At 44.3% G+C, this 23,535-nt stretch overlaps 1 protein-coding gene and 1 long non-coding RNA gene across 7 annotated transcripts in view; one reads left to right on the top strand and one right to left on the bottom strand.

The window, feature by feature from the left end:
* Window positions 1-23,535, top strand: part of NF1 (neurofibromin 1) — a 416,066-nt gene that overhangs the window by 144,813 nt on the left and 247,718 nt on the right. The window lies entirely within an intron of this gene.
* On the bottom strand, window positions 2,176-4,943 carry LOC139157994 (uncharacterized). The gene is made up of 2 exons (XR_011557593.1): window positions 4,847-4,943; window positions 2,176-2,850 (listed from the first exon to the last, which is right to left on the bottom strand). It is a non-coding gene; the product is annotated as an uncharacterized lncRNA (long non-coding RNA).

Here is a 23,535-nt window from a genome sequence, read left to right on the forward strand (position 1 = left end):
AAAAAAAAAAAGTTACAGCAGACTTATCCTATTTATCTCCCAGACCACCTTCTGCTGCACGAAGCCCAGCGACCGGTGAGGTCCCATAGAGTTGGTCTCCTTAGGGTCCCGTCTACCAAACAATGTCGGCTCGCAGGACCTAGGGGAAGAGCCTTCTCTGGGTAGGGGCCCTCTGGAATCAGCCCCCCCCCCCGGAAATTCGCACTGCCCCCACCCTCCTCGCCTTCTGAAAGAACTTAAAAACTCACCTTTGTCACCAGGCCTGGGGTTACTAGATCTTCTCCCCTGACCAATGAATGTTTTTAGTACAATTTGTTGAATGAACGTTCATGGAAGTGTTTAAAGTTTGATTTTTTAAAGGATTGTTTTTATATATATTAATTGGATAGGAATTGCAAACAAATCTGAATGAATGAATGAATGAATGAATGAATGAATGAATGAATGAATGAATGAATGACCTGGTCCTGAAGTTACAGCTGCTGCAGCCCTCAAAACCAACCGCAGGTGCACTGCAGCACACACACACACACACACACACACCATCCATCTTCTCTTCTCATCCCAAAATGTCGGCCATTGTGGAATGGGGCTGCAATTCCAGCAACAGAGCCTTGCCGGATTCCACAGCGTTATTGCTGGGCCGCATGGCGCCATCCCACAAGCGCCCGCTCCAGCAAGGAATGGCCGCTTGTGCGATGGCGCCGCAATTCCAGCAGTTGAGAAGCTCTTTTGGCTAACCGCGAGCAAAGTGGAGCAGGCTGCTCTGTTGCTGTGATTGCAACACCATCCCACCAGGGTCAGTCGTTTTCTGAGCGAGTTTTTCCGGGATCGCGCCACGTGGCCAGCCAACCAAAGAATCTGTCCTGCTTCCCTCGTGCGGACTTCACAGTGATGCAGAAAGCAGCAGAGCTCTGGAGATTTTCAAAAGGTAAGTGTGGGGCAGGCAGAGGTGGGCTGCTAAGGTGGAACGGTGACGGTTGCAGGGTTGCAAGGTCATGTGATTTTCACAAGCAACCTTTTGACAATCAAAATCAGTAGGGAAGCCAGATGCACTTAGCAACCATGTTATTAATGTATCAACTGTGGTGATTCACTTAACAACTGTTAATAATAATAATAATAACAACAGAGTTGGAAGTGACCTTGGTTATGCAACATCTTCTTAAAAACTTTCACAACTAACTTCTGGAGGCAAGCTGTTCCGTGGATTAATTGTTCTAACTGTCAGGAAATTTCTCCTTAGTTCTAAGTTGTTTCTCTCCTTGTTTAGTTTCCACCCACTGCTTCTTGTTCTACCCTCAGGTGCTTTGGAGAATAGGTTGACTCCTTCTTTGTGGCAACCCCTGAGATATTGGAATACTGCTATCATTTTCTCCGCTGGTCCTTCTTTTCATTAAACTAGCCATGCCCAGTTCCTGCAACCATTCTTCATATGTTTTAGCCTCCAGTCCCCTAATCATCTTTGTTGCTCTTTTCTGCAGTCTTTCTGGAGTCTCAACATCCTTTTTGCATCGTGGCAACCAAAACTAAATGCAGTATTCCAAGTGTGGCCTTACCAAGGTCTTATAAAGTGGTATTAACACTTCACGTGATCTTGATTCTACCCCTCTGTTAATGCAGCCTAAAACTGTGTTGGCTTTTTTGGCAGCTGCTGCACACGGCTGGCTCATATTTATATGGTCGTCCTCCGGGAGTCCAAGATCCCTCTCACTGTTACTACTGTTGAGCAATGTACCACATAAAATGTACCTGTGCATTTTGTTTTTATTGCCTAAATGTAGAACCTTACTTTTTTCACCATTGAATTTCATTTTGTTAAATGAAGTTAGTTTGTTTTGTTGCAGGACAGATTGCAAAATGGGGCAAAACTGACATAACAACAGGAATTTCAGTCTCAGTTGTGATTGAGGACCACTAGTATTTGTTATTTAGCTAAGTCAGGTTTGGGTAGGAAGTATGTGTCAGACAGCTGCTTCTGGCCAAATATCATACTTGTGCTACCACTGGATAGATTGGGGTTGATTGGTTGCTTGCTACCTGGCAGAAATTGAATGTATTTTTCCTGGAATTATTATTTTGATGGATGAAACAGTGTTCACAGATCTCAGAACCGGCTAGCTTTTTATTCCCCCTCCCCTCAAATAATTTTTCTCATAAATACCATTGTAAACATTTTTTCATCAGATTTCATTTAATTTAAGGCATGCTACATAAAAGTCTTGAGTCCTTCTATTATTTTTCAAAATAGTCCATCCATGACGATACAAATCTTTCTTGTATTGTCGATGCGGCCTTTGATTCTGTAGCTCAGGTTCTGGTCAACCAGCTGTCCTCGAGTCCACTTAATACAGCAATTTTCCATAATTATATTTAAAAGATGTTCCATTCAATCGAACAATTTGTAACAGTAATGTAGCCTATTGTCTCTATTTACCATCACACCGGGAAAGTTAACTTAAACAATTTAAATTTTAAAAATCACACGTTGTGGATTTGCTAAGAAAGCAACACAGCAGGAATTTCAAAAGATTTGCCAGATCGAGACAGATTAATTTTCCCTGACTTTGACATACAATTCCTCTAATAAACAGGATTTTTTTTTAAAGCTTAAATTGAGAGGCAAAAAAAATGCATAAAGAGGAAACAGTCAAAACGAGAGGGATAGCAGGCGTAGGAATAGTGCTGTGTCCCTTGACTGTGGTTGAGTTTTTTGTGGCTGGTATTGCGGCTGGCTTTTTTGTGGTTGCATTTTTAGGGGCGTCGCCTTGTGCCGAAGTGGTCCAGAGAAGTTCATTCAGGACTGAAAGCATCACCAGACACCAGAGCCATTTCATCTGCCTCTTCATCCTGTATTTGTAACAATGAGCATTAGTCGATTCACTCAAGCGACTTTCCAGAGTTGGCGGGTTCACCGTGCAAGGAATTAAAACCCATGCACCCAAAACAAGTCAGAATGCACTGGGAGACTGAATAGACCCGCCTTTCTCAAACATGACAGCTTTTAAGATGGGCTGCAGCTCCCAGAATTCCCTGACCCACAGATTGTAATGTTGGAAACAAACAAATGTCAAGCTGTAATGGAATATGAGAATGACCTTGGAATAAACAGAATGGGAGAGTCGGAAGGGACCTCGGAGGTCTTCTAGTCCAGCCCTCTGCACAAGCAGGAGACCATGCCCCATTTCAGACAAATGTTTGTCCAGTCTCTTCTTAACAACCTCCAGGGATGAAGCACCCACCACTTCTGAAGGCAAGCCCCCCTCCCATTGATTGATTGGTTCTGCCAGGTGCGGGAAACCATAAGATAAAAGGAGGAAATACACTTAGACAGGATCTGGTTTGTAAATTGAGTTTTTTTTAAAGTTAACTAAATATTAGATTTGTTTACATTGTGTTATTATTGCTGTGAGCCGCCCCGAGTCTGCGGAGAGGGGCGGCATACAAATCTGATTAATAAATAAATAAATAAATAAATCTGCCCTAACTAATCAAGTAATAAAAGGCATTTTCAGACTTGCAGGATTCTAATAATGTAGCCTTGTAATAAAGTAGAATTCACTTATCTGTTTGTGCTTCTTATCTGGTCTACTTGGGAGGCTGACGTAAGTTTATTCGCTTTTCTGGAATCTGCTAGTGAAATCTGACTTTAAAATGGTTTCTGGATTATTTATTTATTTTATTTATTACATTATACTATTTATTTATTTATTTATTTATTTATCTATTTATTTATTTATCTATCTATTTATTTATTTATTAGTTTTCTATGCCACCCTTCTCGAGGCGACTCAGGGCGGCGTACACCATTAATATAACAATACAGAAGAAATCCAATATTTCTACAATATAAAAATTTACTAAAAAATTATCCTTGTCCATACCCATAGGCAGTAAATTAGGAGTGCCACAGACATACGCTAATGAAAGCTGCCAATCAACCATTTTTTTTCTTTTTCCTCCCCAGTTGATATTTTGTAATCATTGAGCATTCTCAAATTTCATTGATGCTTTTGTCTCTGTGTACGTATGTTTGCTTAGTCTATATTGATATGGATGGAAACACTTCAGCAATATAAAGTTCCATACTTGGACAATGATTTCATTGCTAGCATTCTGGTTAACAATGTCCCCCCAAATGGCTCAATTCTATCTTATCCTGCGTCCCCCCCTCCCCAAACACTTACAACACGTATCATATAAATTATCATGCTTTAATATGTTTATTTAGTATTCAATTTCCAAGCCACCCATCTCACTGTAGTGATTCTAGGCAACTGAGAATCGCAATTAATTGAGACTTCCGCAAAAAATTATTGGAACTGCTGTGCCAAAAGTCTGCAATATGACACATTGTTTGGAAATCTTCAGAATAAATAAATTCCATTAGATCTGCAGGTTTAGTAGTAATTGGCAAACATAATCTGGAATCGATAATCTTCTATTGATCTATTCTATTATTGTGCGAGTTGGCATCCTTTTTTTCTGTATCAGTGTTTCTGAACTTTGGCGGTTAAAATATGTGGACTTCAATTCCCAGAGTTCCCCAAGATATGCCTGGGTATGTGTAGAGTAATTAATAAATTGAGTCATTGGAGAATTGCAGGACTAATTTGTAAGAATTTATATTTTGCATTTGCCTCTGTAGTTCTACTAGCTCATTAGATGCATTGACTCATATTTCCATCTGAATGCCACTGTTCTAAAACTGCAGGAAGTTTTTTCCCGAGGGACTTAATTTACACATAAAATTCCATCATCATCATCATCACCCCCACCACCAAGAGCATATCTTTCAATACCATTTTCTTAAGCATTAATCTATTTAATCATTTTAATTCCATACCTGTGCTCAGTTTTAGGTGCTTGTGATCAGAATAAAAATCCAGAGAAGCCTCTGAGATATTGGTTGCGTCTGATACTTGTTGACTAATTTCTACCCTTTAAATAAAGCTTCAGATTGATGAAGTAATCATAAACGCCGACCAGTGATTGGCTGTTGCACTTTGCAAATATGTTTGGGAACATTTTACCAGGGTAACAAACGTAAAGTAAATTTCAGTAAAGAAAGTAAGGCTTTGGAAATTTTTTTTAAAAAAAGCGTGTTGCTTGAAAAGGTTGTGTGATTCAAGTGTTGTGATGTTTCAGTACATGCCTGTACATGCTTATGATTTACTTTTTGAAGATGCAGCATTTCACAGCGTGGTCTAAAAATAGCTTTAGGGAAAGTTAGATGAACAAATACAGGTGGTCCTCATCTTACGATCACAATTGGCCCCCTTCCCAATGGCTGAGTCTGAATGTGTATGATTGATTTTTAAAATATAGTGATACATAATTCGTTCCGTGACCAGGATCCTAAGTAGAAAAGTTTGTAAGTAGAAGCAATTTTCCCCATAGGAATCAATGTAAAAGCCAATAATGCATGCAAAACCATTAGGAAAGAAATAAAAGCTCGGAATTTGGGTGGGAGGAGGAGGAGGAAGAAGATGAGGAGGACAGTCGTTTCCCAGAGCAAAGGGAGCGTTTCTTTCCTCTGGGCACTGGCAAAGGTTTATTCTCTACCCAAGCGTCCAGAGAAAGGAAAATGCTTCATTCATTCTGGACTGCCAAAGCTTCCTTAAGCACCATCGAAAGGCTCCTCTGGCAGCCCAGAAAAGCCCAAGGTGGTCGGGATTAAAGGGGGAATGGCAGGAAACTGAGCGGGCCTTCCTGCCGCTCTCAAATTTCCTGGGGAATTTTTCCGGGCTTGGGTTCTTAAGTAGAATATGATTCTTAAGAAGAGGCCAAAAAATCTTGAACACCCGGTTCTTATCTAGAAAAGTTCTTAAGTAGAGGTGTTCTTAAGTAGAGGTACCACTGTATTGGGGATTTTAGGCTAGTTATTTAGTTTAATTAGTTGGAATTGTCATTATATTTTATTGTTTTTATTATATGTTGTAAGCCGCCTGAGTCTTTGGGGAGGAACGGCAAATAAATCCAGTAAGTAAGTAAGTAAGTAAGTAAGCCAGGCTTGGTAGCGCGAGGCTGTAATCCAACCTGCAGAGGCTGAGACTGGCATGGATAGCTTGAGCTCATGAGTTCGAGGCTGCTCTGCTCCTGGAAGAAATATATTTGTAATTGTATTTATTAGATTTGTATCTCTCCGCAGACTCGGGGTGGCTCACAACAGTGATAAAAACAATATATAATGACAAATCTAATAATTAGAATCTAAAATAACAATAGTACATTTAAAAAATCTAAAAAGCAAGGAATGCCAGCCAACAGAAGGCCGAGCGCCCACAAGAAGGTTGCCCTAACTGCTTGGGGGTGAACCGACCTATGTCTGAATGAATAAGCAAGCAAGTAAGTAAATGGATAGATGGATGGATGGATGGATGGAGCCTGACATTTCTGTTGCTAAGTGAGACATTTGTTAAATGAGGTTTGCCTCATTTCACGGCTCTTCTTGGCATGGTTGCTAAGCGGATCCCTGCTGTTCTTAAATTGTTTTTTAAGGGATCCAGGCTACCCTATTGACCTTACTTCTTAGAAGGTAGCCAAAAAGGGATCACCTTGACTCTAGGAGACTACGACCACCGTAAATGTGAGCCACTTTTGATGATGTGACCCAAGGGGGTGCTGTAGCAGTTTTAAAAGTGAAAAACAGTCATAAGTCACTTTTGTCAGGGCCGTTGTAATTCTGAACGGTCACTAAATGAACTGTTTTAAGTTGACCACATGATTTTGAGATTCTACATAAAGGCATGTTGGTTAATAGATCAGTGTAATTCAATCTATGGGTAGCAATAGCATTTAGACTTATATACTGCTTCATAGACCTTTTACAGTCCTCTCTAAGTGGTTTACACGGTCAGCATATTTCCCCCAACAATTTGGGTCCTCGTTTTACCCACCTCGGAAGGACGGAAGGCTGAGTCAACCTTGAGCTGTCAGTCCCAAAGGTTTTTTTTCAAGAGGCGATTGGACTTTCTGGTTTTTCTTTGAATGTGTTTTGCTTCTCCTCCAAGAAGCTTCTTGGAGGAGAAGCGAAATGTTTTTTTTTTTAAATCCAGAAAAGTCCACTCGCTCCAGAAAAAGGACCTTTGGGCTAACTATGATATCAGGGTCCCAATAAACATCCGAGAATTAAATCAGAGTTCAAGCCTTGGCTTTCTTCCAAGTTCCAATTTACTAACAGAGCCATGTGGGATATGGACAGTAGTCAACCCGATACTAACTTTTCCTACAGTTCCCCACCCAGGTTAAGGTTCATCCCTCGTCCCCACATCTACAAGTTCATCACGTGGACCACTCCAGTTCTCTGAACGTTCACAGTCCTCCCCTGTAGAAACATACAAACATAGAAGATTGACGGCAGAAAAAGACCTCATGGTCCATCTAGTCTGCCCTTATACTATTTCCTGTATTTTATTTCAGGATGGATCTATGTTTGTCCCAGGCATGTTTAAATTTAGCTGCTGTGGATTTACCAACCACGTCTGCTGGAAGTTTGTTCCAAGCATCTACTACTCTTTCAGTAAAATAATATTTTCTCATGTTGCTTCTGATCTTTCCCCCAACTAACCTCTGTGCCCCCTTGTTCTTGTGTTCACTTTCCTATTAAAAACACTTCCCTCCTGAACCTTATTTAACTCTTTAACGTATTTAAATGTTTCATTCATGTCCCCCCCCTGTCCCTTCTGTCCTCCAGACTATACAGATTGAGTTCATTAAGTCTTTCTTTCCTGTAGTTCCACTAGTGCTGAACGAAGGATGACCTTGGATCCTCTGGAAGGAATTTGTTACGGCTAGTATTTTCCCAACTTATGCAACCACTCCTCCCCAATTCCCACAGAACTATTCTACTTGTGGCAGGCCAAAGTCTCTAACTCAAAATGATGGCTTCGGCCTGACACGTGACATGGGGTGATCGAGAATCTCCCACAGACACTATGCTGTCAGAATCAAACTGGTGGCAGTCGGCAGAATTAGCCTGCAATACAGGTAATTCTCAACTTCCAACAGTTTTGTTCAGAGTTGGAACTGAAAAAAGTGACTTCGTGACCATTATTCAATCCCTATGGTCATTTAGATTCAATTCAATTCAATTTATTACATTTGCATGCCGCCCCTCTCCGAAGACTCGGGGCGGCTCACAACAATAATAAAAACAATATTCCAGCGAAAACAAATCTAATATTAAAAAGCACATAAAGCCCTATCATATTTTTAAAAAACAACAATATATACATACCCAAACATAAATATAAAAAAGCCTGGGGGAAAGGTGTCCCAACTCCCCATGCCTGGCGGTATAGATGGGTCTTGAGTAATTTATGAAAGACAAGGAGTGTGGGGGCAGTTCTAATCTTCGGGGGAGTTGATTCCAGAGGGCTGGGGCTGCCACAGAGAAGGCTCTTCCCCTGGGGCCCGCCAAACAACATTGTTTGGTCGACGGGACCTGGAGAAGGCCAACTCTGTGGGACCTTATCGGTCGCTGGGATTCGTGCGGTAGCAGGTGGTTCCCGAGGTACTCTGGTCCAATGCCATGTTTCGCAACTGTTTTGTATTTATCACAGATGCTGTTTTCTGGTGACCTGTGACCCCCCTTTTGCGACCTTCCCGACAATCATAGTCAGTGAGAGGAGCTAAATTTACTTAGTTACTATCTTAACAGCTGCAGTGATTCACAGATTCGGGGTGGCTAACAACAGTAATAAAAAAGTATATAACAATAATCCAATACTAAAAACAGTTAAAAACCCATTATATAAAAACCAATCATACATACAGACATACCATGCATAAAATTGTAAAGGCCTATCCCCCATGCCCTGGCGGCAGAGGTGGGCTTTAAGCAGCTTACGAAAGGCAAGGAGGGTGGGGGCAATTCTAATCTCTGGGGGGGAGTTGGTTCCAGAGGGCCGGGGCCGCCACAGAGAAGGCTCTTCCCCTGGGTCCCGCCAAGCGACATTGTTTTGTTGACGGGACCCGGGGGAAGACCCACTCTGTGGGACTTAACTGGTCGCTGGGGATTCGTGCGGCAGAAGGCGGTCCCTGAGTTAATCTGGTCCAACTCTCACAGCTGGTCCAGAAAGATACCACGGTTGGTGGCATGAAGGCACAGTGAGGTCAAGAAGAGCAAAGTGGGATGTACTTGCCCCATCCCTCTCTTCCCAGAAATCATCTAAAAATGCAACCTGTGCCGTTTCCCTTTCTTGCCTTGGCCTGAAACCCAAATGAAAAGGGCCCACATGACACAGAATAACAGAGTTGGAAGGGACCTTGGAGATCATGTAGTCCCACCCCCTTGTTCAAGCAGGAGACCCCTGCTCCCCCCCCCCAAATCCCCTTTTGACGAATGGCTGTCCAGCCTCTTCTTGGAACATCTTCAGTGAGTTGGGGAACTCCATCTTGTGAAGGCAAGCCATTTCCCCGATTAATAGTGTCAATAGTAACAATGTTTTGTAGCTGTTGTATCTTAGGAGTGCAGGTTATGTATAACCTTTTCCTGGAATGGTCGGCTCTTTACAAAGCTAATCCTTACCCAACAAAAGAGGAATGAAGATATACATATATGTATATATTAGATTTGTGGTTTCATGGTGAGAGAAATGAAACAGTGACTGTTTCCCAAAGTAACTATGGCATCATTTGTCTCCAGAAGCTGGGGCATTGCAGCTGGTGAAATCTGACCTACAAGATTAAGCCATCTTTCTTCTACTTCCGTACTTTGCAGGGATCCTTCAATTTCACTTTCACTCTAGGCCAGGGGTAGGCAAAGTGCTCTTCTATGACTTGTGGATTTCAACTCCCAGAATCCCTGAGCCAATCATGGTAGCTCAGGAATTCTGGGAGTTGAAGTCCACATGTCATAGAAGAACCAGCTTTGCCTACCCTTGCTCTTGTTTTCAGCATTGCGGAAAAGTTATTTTGGTAAAGGCTGGAGTCAGATATATTGCTTGTGTGATGGCTAACATTTTGAAGTTTTTCCAAAAAGTTTTTATTTTTTTCTCCACAACTCCATTTTTATATATCAATATACACATACCTTAAGATAAATCAACAATAATATACATATTTTTCACTTCTGTACATCAGTCTGTTCTTCTTTTCATTACACTCCTCTCCATCTCCTCCTTCTACCTTCTTACTCCTTCACTCCTCCTCTACCTCTCTTTACTCCTTCTCCTTTCCCTCCTTCTACTTCCTCTTTCTCCCCTCTTCTACCTTTCCCTGAGTGCTCTTTGTCCTAACCTCGTCCCCTCTTGAACGGACTGATAATATATCCCAAAATTTTAAATTAACAGTGCCTCTTCTAAAATTGTTGTTCTAGCATCATTTCTATATGTATAGCTCTGTAAACTAGGTATGCATTGCTAAATCAATGTTATTTCAATCTAATACTTGCGGGACCGCCTTCTGCCGCATGAGTTCCAGCGACCAGTTAGGTCCCACAGAGTCGGCCTTCTCCAGGTCTGGTCAACTAGATAATATCATTTGGCGGGGCCTCGAGGAAGAGCCTTTTCTGTGGCGGCCCTGGCCCTCTGGAATCGGCTCCCCCCAGAGATTTGCACTGCCCCTCCCCTCGCCTTCTGCAAGAGTCTTTAAGACTCATCTCTGCTGTCAGTCTTGGGCCACTAGATTCTAGCCATCCTGGCCGGCAAATATATTGTGAGTAAATGATTGAATGGGAATGACTGTCTTTTTATTTTTGGATTTTATTTAGATTATTTATTCAAATTAATTGTGTTTAGGACATTATATATTGTTCTGTCGTAAGCCACCCCAAGTCCTCGGAGAGGGGTGGCATAAAATTCCAATCAATCAATCAATCAATCAATATGTCTTTTGTGTCTACCACTAATTACAGTAGTTTCCAATTTTAACTCCAAATTAACTGCTATAGCTTAACTTTCAACATAGTTATTTTCTCTCCTGCTTCTTAATTTTGTGTTGTATTGCTTCCTCCCCTTCCTTAATCTCTTTACTTGTCCTCCATTTTTCTTTTCCTCCTGTTTTCATCATTTCTGAATTCCTCGTAAAAATCAATCTTTCAATTATATAATTTATATGAAAATCTTTATATAAGATTTATATAATGTTAATTATTTTTATAATGTTAATTATTAATTTCAACTTTTTGTATTGATCATCAAAATTCCTACACAAGTCTCATCCTATACAAAGAAGAATAATATATTCAAGCTCTGTATGTTCCCAACAGTTGACCCGTTTTCCATTCTTTCTTATATTTTATCTTTCCCTCTGTTGATACCACAAATATTTAATTCCATCAATCTTAATTTTAATTTAAATCGAGCCATTTTATACCAGTCTATAATAAAACAGTAGATTCACAGAAAAAAACTATGTACACTGGTCCCCCGATCATTGCGAGGGTTCCGTTCCAGGACCCCTCGCAATGATCGGGTTTTCGCGAAGTAGCGGTGCGGAAGTAAAAACACCATCTGCGCATGCGCAGATGGTGTTTTTACTTCCACCGCAGCAGCGAGGAGCCGAAGATTGGGGTTTCCCCGCCGCCCACGCAAACTCCTCGCTGCTGCCGTGCCCGCCGCTTGTCCGCCACCTCCGCCCTTCGCCCGCCGTTCGCTCCGCCGCCTCCGCCCTTTGCCCGCCGTTCGCTCGCGCCGCTTCCCAGCTGGGAAGCGGCGCTGGGGTCTTACCGGCCCCCACGCTGACCCAGGGAAGCCGCCCAGCAGCTCATCTGCCCGGTGGGGAACACCATCTACGCATGCGTGGCCATAGAAAAAAGGGCGCGCATGCGCAGATGGTGTTTTTACTTCCGGGTTGAAAAAATCGCCATACTCTATAGCCGTTTCGCAATGATCGGGACCCGCAATACCCGGGGGATCACTGTATTAAAAATTGGATTAAATATTTAATCAAGTCTTATTCACTATTAATATTAATCACAATATAACAATAATATTATGATGGGGGGGAAATCTTTCTATTCTTTGCTATCAATCCATTTTCTTTGAATTCCATCCCCCACTTTTTTATTTTTTTTCCCCTTCCTTTTACATTCGTACCCCCAACTTCTTTTCCTCCAAACTCCTTTTCTTCTCTTTAAGTATATTAACCTTCAACTTTTCTTATTCTCTTCTCCTTATTTCTCCCTTCTTTTTTAAATTTTTCAGAATCATAGAATCATAGAGTTGGAAGGGACCTCCAGGACCATCCAATAGCAATATTCTCCCTCTATTCTCTTTTTGTCCTCGGAGAGGGGCGGCATACAAATCTAATAAATTATTATTATTATTATTATTATTATTATTATTATTATTATTGTCACATTAAATCCCAGTGTAATCATCATAGACAACATAATCATCAGTTTATGAAGTAATGGATGGAAGCTGAGCAAGGAGAGAAGTAACTTAGAACTAAGGGGAAATTTCCTGATACTTAGAACAATTAATCCATGGAACCGCTTTGCCTTCAGAAGTTATGAATGCTCCAACACTGGAAGTTTTTAAGCAAATGTTGAATGACCGTCTGTGTGAAGTAGTGTAGGGTTTCCTGCCTAAGCAGGGGTTTGGACTAGAAGACCTCGAGGTCCATTCCAACTATTGTTATTCTATTTCTAAAAAGTAAGCACAGATGCTTTCTCAATGTGGCCACAAGAGGGGGGCATGAGCACCTTGCGCTCCTTTCCTGCTGCTCGCTCTTGCTGGTCCCTCCATTGAGGATGACACGTAACTTGTGATTTATTGTTTAGAATGTCTTCCTATTTCTTCCTTCAATAATTGATTTTGCTAGTTTATATATCCCTTTTGTTTCTTTTTGTTAGCTAGGTTGGATTGCATTTAGTTTAAAAGGGGCTTTTGTTTTTTAGGATTTGTAAATGAGCAATGTTACTCAAATCCAGAGGGAGGGAGGGAGGGAGGGAGGGAGGGAGGCTGAGGAGGGAGGGAGGGGCAGCCAGAGTAAAGAGGGGAGGGGTGAAGGAAGGAGAAAAGTTAGGCAGCAGAAGCACAGATAAATTGATAAAGAAGTACAGTACTGTACTTCCCAAAACAGTGAATTCCAGCCACATTGCTTTTATTCACTTGGAATTCCAGGAGTTGTAATCTGGGCATCAGCTTTGGAAGAAACCCTGCCCTCACTTTCTTTTGCAACAGCTGTCCTTATGGACAAAGAAAACGCATTTCCTTATCATTCAGGGATGCACCTGAAACCTAAGCATGAAAAATAATATGGAGGTTGAGCTTTGGTTGCCCGAGTGTCACAGGATATACTGTATTTTTCGGCGTATAAGACGCTGTACACTATAAGACCCACCTATCTTTTTTGAGGGGGAAAACTAGGAGAAAAAAAATCTGCTTTTGCCTCCCAGTATCCATCCGGTATTCATCTCGCCCATTCGCCACAGACCATTCAGCGCTTCCGAGACCCATTCGCCGCTACCGTTCACTGCTGGCAGGACCTAATTGCTGTAGCTCATTTGCTGACTTTGTGGCCCACTCACTGCCACCTGTTTGCTGCTGGCATGGCCCCGTTCAGCATGGCCTATTCGGCACTGCTGCCCGTTTGGCATAGACTGTACACCACTGCTGTGGCCCATTTGTTACCACCAGCAAAGGACTATCGTCTTCGGCACTACCGGTGCACCCTCCAAGGTCGTCGCTGGCACCCGCATGTCCCTTGGGTGCACTCGCACCCATCGGCGCGAGATTTGGCGTCTGTGCGTGCTCAGCAAGCGAAACTTTGTGTGAGGACGTGCACGCGTGGGAGATTTTGGCAATTTTTATTTATAGATTAGATTAGATTAGATTAGATTAGATTAGAATGCCGCCCTTCTCCGTGGACTCGGATGCACAGAAGCAAAACATTGACGAAAATCGCTGAAATATTGCTTGCATGAGCGTCTTCATGTGAGGTTTTTCTTGCTCGCATGTACAGGAACCAAATCTCGCGCAGGAGCATGCATGTGCATGTCGAAAATCGCTACCGGAACATAGCACCTTACTGTTCCGGTAGCAGGGCCTCAGTGGTCACCACCAAAAGGGGGAACATGATTGAAACATTTAAATATGTTAAAGGGTTAAATAAGGTCCAGGAGGGAAGTGTTTTTAATAGGAAAGTGAACACAAGAACAAGGGGACACAATCTGAAGTTAGTTGGGGGAAAGATCAAAAGCAACGTGAGAACATATTATTTTACTGAAAGAGTGGTAGATGCTTGGAACAAACTTCCAGCAGACGTGGTTGGTAAATCCACAGTAACTGAATTTAAACATGCCTGGGATAAACATATATCCATCCTAAGATAAAATAGAGAAAATAGTATAAGGGCAGACTAGATGGATCATGGGGTCTTTTTCTGTCGTCAGTCTTCTATGTTCCTATCCCTGCCTGGAACCAATCACAAATATGATGCATGGGCGCCAAAAGCAGCCAAAAGGGAGAGGCTGGTGGGTAGGCGGGGCTTCAGCATTCGGTGTATAAGACACACCACAATTTTCACCTACTTTTCAGGGCAGGAAACTGCATCTTGTACACCAAAAAATATAGTACTTTTCCGTTACAGTTGGGGGTTTTTGGGGGGGAGAGTAGATTTAGCCAAAGTTGCGGTAGTAAACTTCCCAAAGTGTGTCTCCCTGAAGTTTGCTGAAACTGGTAAAAGTACTGTACTGTTGTCCCTTGCATGTAACAATTAAGTTCTATTTTTGCTGTGCATTGCTCCTTTGGGGGGCATGATTTCAGCAGTCCGGAGGGTCATTTGCCGTCTTAAGTGCTACGTGCCACTTTTTCCTACGCTGTAGGTGGAAGCATTGTTTAGTTTAATGTTATCAGGGCCATGGTCTCTGAGTTTTGAAGGTTTCCTGCTATTGTTCAGAAACTGGCATTTGCCTCCCCCGCTCCCTGATCATGTGTCCTTCCAACTGCAGGTCACCTAAATGTTATCAGGTTTTTAGTCTCTCCGAGCTGGACCGAGTTCTGATAAAATTGAACCTGCTGGAGGCTTTCCAGGACAATCTGTTCAGCACCCGCTTTCTGTTTGAAGCCTGCAAGTCAGGTGTTTTGGTTCCCTGGGAGAGCGAGAGGAAAACACATTTTGTTTTTTTATTTTTTTGTTTAACAGAGGCATGTCCAACCTGTTGTATGCAGGCTGCATGCAGTCTTGGACAGCTAGTAACGCAGCCTCATAAGATCATAAAAAACATGAAATAAAGGATAATAATAATAATAATAATAATAATAATAATAATAATAATAGCAATAACTAGAGGCTAGAGGTATAACAAGCAGGAAGAGGGAGATTATGATCCCGCTGTATAGAGCGCTGGTGAGACCACATTTGGAATACTGTGTTCAGTTCTGGAGACCTCACCTACAAAAAGATATTGATAAAATTGAACGGGTCCAAAGACGGGCTACAAGAATGGTGGAAGGTCTTAAGCATAAAACGTATCAGGAAAGATTTCATGAACTCCATCTGTACTCCATGATCGAAACAACTTTTTGCTTACTTAAAACAATTGTGGCAAGAAAGGTCGTAAATAGGGCAAAATCGGCACAAGATATTTCAAATGATTTAGCAAATGATTTAGCTTTACTAGATAAGTGGTCAAAGCAATGGAAACTGCAGTTTAATGCACTTGGGGAAAAGGAATCCTCAATCTGAGTATTGTATTGGCAGTTCTGTGTTAGCAAATCTTCAGAAGAGAAGGATTTAGGGGTAGTGATTTCCAACAGTCTCAAAATGGGTGAACAGTGTGGTCAGGTGATAGGGAAAGCAGCTTGGCTGCATAGCTAGAAGTATAACAAGAAGGAAGAGGGAGATTGTGATACCCTTATATAGAGCGCTGGTGAGACCACATTTGGAATACTGTGTTCAGTTCTGGAGACCTCACCTACAAAAAGATATTGACAAAATTGAACGGATCCAAAGACCGGCTACAAGAATGGTGGAAGGTCTTAAGCATAAAACGTATCAGGAAAGACTTAATGAACTCAATCTGTGTAGTCTGGAGGACAGAAGCAAAAGGGGGGACATGATCGAAACATTTAAATATGTTAAAGGGTTAAATAAGGTCCAGGAGGGAAGTGTTTTTAATAGGAAAGTGAACACAAGAAAAAGGGGACACAATCTGAAATTAGTTGGGGGAAAGATCAGAAGCAACCTGAGAAAATATTGTTTTACTGAAAGAGTAGTAGATCCTTGGAACAAACTTCCAGCAGACGTGGTTGGTAAATCCACAGTAACTGAATTTAAACATGCCTGGGATAAACATATATCCATTGTAAGATAAAATGCAGGAAATAGTATAAGGGCAGACTAGATGGACCATGAGGTCTTTTTCTGCCATCAATCTTCTATGCTTCTCACTGAGCAACAGCAATGTTGGGCTCAATTGTGGTTGTAAATTGAGGAATACCGGTACCTGTATTTTATATTTGGCCCAGGACAATTCCTCTTTGCTTATTGTGGCTCAGGCAAGCCAAAAGATTGCCCCCCCCCCCCCCCGAAAAAAAGATTAACAGAAAAAAAATGAGCTTGGATTATTTTAGAGACTATTTTAAAGTATGTTTCTGTTAATCCTCTGAGCAGGAGAAAGTTTACAAAGCATCTAAAGAGACATTTGCACTGAATCACCAGAAGATTGGAAGATCTTTGGTTTTGGCATGGTTTAAACCTGGCAAGCGAGCCATGACATTTTTGGGAAGTCTCTCAGGGCATGGTTGTTAGAAAACAAGAGTAACAGACGGCCATTTCCTCCCTGAGCTTGTTCCATCTGAGCTGAGCCAGGCTTTTGCAGAGCTAAGATTTCAAACGGTGCCAAAGGAAACAGCGGACCGAACCATCCCATTTCTCTGGCGCAGCTAGTCCTCAACCTACGACCACAATTGAGCCCCCCCAGATGTCTGTTTGCTAAATGAGACATCTGTTAAGTGAATTTTGCCCCCAATTTCCTCCTTCCCTCCCTCCCTCCCTCCCTCTCTCTCTCTCCCTCTCTGTGTTGTTAAGTGAATCACTGCAGTCGCTAAGTTAGTAACATGGTTGTTAAGTGAGTCTGGTTTCCCCGTTGATTTTTCTTGTCTGAAGATCGCAAAATGTGATCCCATGACCCCGGAACACTGCAATTGTCATAAATTCTGTTCTTCTCCATTGCATCTGGAAGGAGAGTCCAATATGGGTTATTCTCAATCCTATTGGTCGAGACTGAGTTTAAAATTAGCATAATATTAGGCACCGCCCCTTGCCTGCCCCCAGTGAGCTCAGTTTTAAAAACTCAGTCAATGTAACGAGACGTATGAGTTTGTTGTAATAAAGAAATGTTTTATTTTAAATTGTTTTTTAACTGTTTTTAACTATTTCTCTTCTTGTTTTCCTGTTTCTTCAGGTACTACAGAAGTTGGAAGGGGTCTCTACCCTCCGTGGGCAGATTCCCCCATCGAATTTCCCCAGGAGACCTCTTCCCTCATAGAGGGTACCGTCCCACAAGGGGATCAGCCTGGTGTCACTGGCCTCCGTGGCCAAACTCGGCTGGGAGCCGAAGGTGGGGGGGTCCGCCCCCCCCACTGGGAGGCTCGGGGACACGGAGTTCCCCTGAAGAAGAAAGAATTCCCTGGTTAAAAGGCTCACAGAGCTAAAATGCATACCGAGAGGCGAATTCAAACGGAATTCAGCGCCGCAGCCGCTGCCTTCAGAACAACGCGGCAGACTTCAAAGAGCTAATTGCCGCCGACCATATGTTCGGCGGCCGAGCGCGCGCGCGCAATTCAAAGGCTGGGTGACAGGAGAGACAGGAGAGCGAGCGCCCTACTTAACACCTGTTTGGCGGTCACCCGAGCCAGGGGGAATGCGAGGGCATGATCTCCCCCACGTTTAAGGCGGCAGTAGAGGCTGTAGGGCAAGCAGCCCTTTTCGCGTCTCTTTTTAACAAACGGCAACCCGCGCCCGCCATTTTGGACGGCTGGCGGGAATGACTCGCTCCCCCTCCCAGCCTGTTTTCTTCAACGGCCTCATTTAGGCGCGAGGAGCAGTTGGGAGGGCTGGGTCACGCATGCGCCCTTCAGGGCAGGCACCGGAGGCCATTTTGAGGTGTTTTTGCAAGTGGTAAAAAGCAGCAATAATTAAAGCTCCGTGCTTTCTTTGCCTTTCGTTACCATCTTCTCTTACCTCACCGTGAGTACAATGGATGTCTGTGGCACTCCAGATCCAGCCCCAGCCTCGGGTTCTGCCATTTCTGTTTCGGTGCCCAAGCCCAAGGAAAAGGGGAAGGTCAAAGCAAAATCCTCCCAATCATCTTCCTCAGCCATCAAGGAGGCCGAGAGGCGAATTCAGGCCCTTGAGCAAAGGTTAGAGGCAGCCCTCAATAGTGCTCCTTTGGCCAAACCAGGACCACCACTGGGCTTTGATGTAGCTGCTGACCCACATACCCCAAGGGAGAGGGTGGATAGAGACTGGTCCCCTGATCATGCAACCCCTGCTCAGCTGCAGGCACCCAGAAGCAGGCCCGGATCAGTGTGCCAAGAGAGACCAGTGTGGGGTTTCTCCCCTCAGGCCAAAGCGGTTCCAGCAGCTACCTTCACACCTACAGCTGCCGGGCTCAGGGATCAACCTGATATGTGGCAGGATATGCCACCAGCCTTTCAGGAGCTATTAACTAATGTCTATACAAAGGGCATAGCGGTTGGAGCTCAACAAGGGCCTCAACAACCAAGACAAGCACCAACCCGGGACCTCTGGTCTGCACCGCCCCTTTCAGGTTTAGGATCAGTGACTGAGGAGCCCGTATTAATGGAGGATAGTGACAAAGACTACGATATGTCTGAGGATGAGGCACCTCCAGAACAGCCACTGGTAGCTGGACTGTTCAAACAATCCTCATTTAGAACTCTGTTATATAAAGCAAAACAGACAATGGAGTTGAAGGATCCGGCCCAACCATCTCAGGCCGTACCATCAAGATCCTCTACTCTATTAAAAGAGCCTAAGCCTGAAACAGACCATGTCCCGGCATCTGAAATTTTTGTGCAAAGTATCAAGAGACCGTGGCAATATCCAGCTGCGGCCCAGGGACCATCAGTGATAGAGAGGAAGTTCTACACGTTTGACGACGAAGTAGAGGCCCTCTTACAGTTTCCTCCCATAGATTCACCAGTAGTGACACTGGTTTCCAACGCTCTGGTCCCTGCCGAGATGGGAGACAATTTGAAGCCAGAAGACAAGAAGGCTGAGGTTCTCCTCAGGAAGACCCATATGATGGCTGGATGGGGGTTTCGCGCAGCAGCGGCTGCTTCCTTTTTTAATAGAGCCTCCATCGTCTGGATCGAGGATATGATGTCTCGCTTAGGGCCAGAGGACGGTCGGATGCGCCAAGATCTAAGTAAGTTGTTGGCTGCAGCAGAATTCTCAGCTGATGCCACCTTACATGCTGCAAAGTTTGCGGGTAGAGGGATGTCCGCCACCCTCGCATCACGCCGACTTTTATGGCTACGCAGCTGGCAAGCAGACACGAAATCTAAATGGCGCCTGGCATCATCGCCTTTTCAGGGGTCTCAACTCTTTGGAGACATATTGGAAAAAGTCCTCATAGAGGACAAGGACAAACGGAAAATACTTCCAAGGTCCAAGAGGGGTCAAGATCGTCGTCAGGCTCCGTACAATCGACGTCAGTCCTTTCGTTGGGATACCTCACGGTCAAACCAGCAATTTAGGTCATTTCCCCAGGGCAATTACAACCAAAATGCCTATAGGAATGACCGTACCTCCTTCCCAGACAGGACCAGAGGTTATCAGTCCAACAGACGCCCCTTTCGTGGCTCCAGCCAGCGTGGGTTCAAACGACCCAAATGACTTTGCCTTGGCACAGCCAGTAGGAGGGAAATTACACCTTTTCAGCGCCTCCTGGCTAGCCACCTCATCAGACAAATGGGCTCTATCAACAGTGACACAAGGACTACGGTTGGAATTCATTCAGCCCCCGCCCAACCGATTCCTACACTGTCCAACACCAAGGAACCCCTCCAAACGGAAGGAACTACTTCAAGAAGTAGCTCACCTCCTACAGATTCAAGCCATAGAGCCGGTGCCAAAACACGCAGAGGGCACGGGATTTTACTCTATGGTTTTCGTAGTCCCCAAAGCATCCGGGGGCTGTCGATTGATTCTGAATCTGAAACATTTAAACCAATTCATCCTGTACCGGAGATTCAGGATGCACACCCTGCACACCATTCTAGCAGCAGTGCGTCCTCAGGACTTTCTCACTTCCTTGGATCTGAAGGAAGCTTATTTACACGTACCGATATTTCCACCACATCGCAAGTATCTACGTTTTTGTGTGGAAGGGACGCATTATCAATACCGGGCCATGCCATTCGGCCTATCATCGGCTCCTCGTACCTTCACAAAATTGCTCGATGTGCTCACAGCTCATCTCCGTGCACGGTCCGTCCGCCTGATGGCATACTTGGACGACATTATCGTGTTGTCCAAGTCCCAGGCAGGGTCACTCCGAGACCTCCACCTTACGATGACCTTTTTGGAAGAACACGGCTTTACCATCAATGTTCCCAAGAGCCAATTGATCCCCTCTACAAGACTCCTACATTTGGGATCGGTGATAGACACCGCTGCGTGCAGGGTGACACTTTCGCCAGACAGACTGGACAATATCTTGGCTCTGATAGCTTCTATCCGGAGACAGCCAAAGGTATCTCGGGCCCTTTTGTCCAGGGTACTGGGCACCATGGTCTCCTGTATAGGGATTGTGCCATGGGCCAGGCATCACATTCGCCCATTGCAAGGATTTCTGCTACCGGCACAAAAGGCGAAACTCAGCCAGTCAAACCGGCCGGTCAGACTACCACACAGTGTCAAGATCTCCCTGGATTGGTGGACTTCTCCAGCACTGTTCCAGGGCTGTTCGTTCCAGGCTCCCGACCAGCTAGTCATGACCACAGATGCAAGTTTGTCGGGTTGGGGCGCCCACATCGGTCCCCAGGTGACTCAAGGACTTTGGACCAAGGAGGACCTCAACCCTGTGAACATCAATCTCCTAGAGCTCAGGGCTGTGTTTTTGGCGCTCCAACATTTCGTGGCCTTGGTTCGGGGACGTCACGTCTTAGTCCTGACGGACAACATGGCAACAAAGGCCTACCTTAACCATCAGGGAGGCACCAGATCACCTCGCCTCATGAGGGAGACCATGGCCCTCTTCAATTGGGCCGAGCACAACCTGGCTTCTCTATCTGCGGAGCACATAGCAGGCGTCAACAACGTCCAGGCCGACTGGCTCAGCCGAACAACCTTGGACTCCACAGAGTGGAGGCTGGACCCGCAGCTGTTCTGCAAGATCACACGGCGATTCGGGACACCGCTGTTGGACTTGTTCGCCACTCACAGCAACACACAGCTCCCCAGGTTCTATTCACGGTTCCACTCTCCTATGGCGGAGAAGATCGACGCCTTACGGTCGAGCTGGCCGCGCGGTCTGTTGTACGCTTTCCCTCCGACAAATCTGGTACAGAGAGTGATCGACAAGATTATAGTGGAGGAAGCGGAAGTGCTACTTATTGCCCCACATTGGCCACGCCGCCCGTGGTTCTCGGACTTGGTAGCGTTGTCGATCTCCCCACCTTGGAGGATACCGGACAAAATAATCTCCCTCAGTCAAGGGTCAGTCTTTCACCCAGACCCTCAATGGCTGCAATTAGCCGTTTGGCATTTGAAAGGAACAAACTGAGGGAGCATTGTTTACCGGACAGTATCATTGCCACAATGCAAGCCGCCCGCCGGCCATCCACGTCCAGAATTTACCAGGCCACATGGTCCGCCTTTTGTAAGTTCTGCGATGGGAAGGACATACAACCAGGACAAGCCCAAATACTGACTGTCCTAGAATTTTTACAATCAGGCCTTGAAAAGGGACTGTCTCCAAATACCCTTAGGAGACAAGTGGCTGCATTGGCAACCGTCATCCGGCTACCAGAATTCCGCTCCTTGGCAATTCACCCTTGGATACGGGATTTTCTTAAAGGAGCTTCTAACAGTCACCCCCCACCTCTTCATAGGTTTCCATCGTGGGACTTATCCCTGGTGTTGAAGGCCCTCACTGGGCCTCCCTTTGAGCCTCTGAGAACTGTTCAACTTAACTTCCTTTCCATCAAGACGGCCTTTTTAGTGGCAATTACTTCGGCCAGACGTGTATCGGACTTGGCTGCATTATCCATCAGACCAGACCTTTGTATATTTTATCCGGACAGGGTGGTTCTACGTTTAGACCCATCATTCCTTCCTAAGGTTAACTCGCTTTTCCACAGGAAGCAAGAACTAATTTTGCCGGACTTTTGCTCGCACGGGAGTCACCCTACAGAACTTAGGTGGCACAAACTAGATGTTAGGCGAGCAGTTAAGATCTACATTAGAAGGACCGAGGCCTTTAGAAGGTCCGAGTCATTGTTTGTTTCATTTGCAGAACCAAAGAAGGGTCTGGGCGTCTCTCCCAGTTCAATCAGCCGATGGATTCGGGACTGCATAGGGGAGGCGTATAAGGCTAGAGCTCAGAATCCACCTCAAGGAGTCACGGCGCATTCTACTCGCAGCGCAGCCACGTCAGCGGCTTGGAGGACTCAAGCCTCGATCGAGGACATTTGTCGGGCTGCGACGTGGAAGACTCCCTCTACTTTCACTAAACATTATAGACTGGATGCCTATGCTTCAGCTGAGGCATCTTTTGGGAGAAGGGTATTACAGAGAGTGTGTTCCTCTCCAGCTGCCCTGCCTTAACAATCTCCCTCCCATTTAATTGGAACTTGGGTATATCCCATATTGGACTCTCCTTCCAGATGCAATGGAGAAGAACCGTTGTACCTACCTGAACGGTCTTCTCAGTGCACTGGAAGGAGAGTCCAAACCCACCCAGTATTGGATTGTTTCAGGGAAGCTGGGTTCGTTGAGTTGGTTGATGTTATAAATATTAGTTCAATAAAATAGTGTTGGATTATATTACCTGTCGTTTTTAAAACTGAGCTCACTGGGGGCAGGCAAGGGGCGGTGCCTAATATTATGCTAATTTTAAACTCAGTCTCGACCAATAGGATTGAGAATAACCCATATTGGACTCTCCTTCCAGTGCACTGAGAAGACCGTTCAGGTAGGTACAACGGTTCTTTTCTGTTCTGTTCCCTCAATACTGTCAAACTATTTACTATAGTCTGCACTACTATTACTACTAGTTTGTTCTCATTATTCCTATCACCCATCCCCTCCCACTTATGACTGTATGACTATAACTTGTAGCTTGTATCCTTAAGATTTTATTAATATTGATTGTTTCCTTGTTGCTTATTTGACCCCTTTGACAATCATTACATGTTTTTTAACCTCTTGGTTCTTGACAAATCTATATTTTCTTTTATATACACTTGAGAACATCTACACCAAAGACAAATTCTTTGTGTATCCAATCACACTTGGCCAATAAAGGATTCTGTTCTGTTCTGTTCTGTTCTGTTCTATTCTATTCTATTCTATTCTATTCTGAGTCATTTGTCAAGAGATCTGAATTTT

Source organism: Erythrolamprus reginae, chromosome 1 (assembly GCF_031021105.1).
Source record: "Erythrolamprus reginae isolate rEryReg1 chromosome 1, rEryReg1.hap1, whole genome shotgun sequence".
NCBI lineage: Eukaryota > Metazoa > Chordata > Lepidosauria > Squamata > Dipsadidae > Erythrolamprus > Erythrolamprus reginae.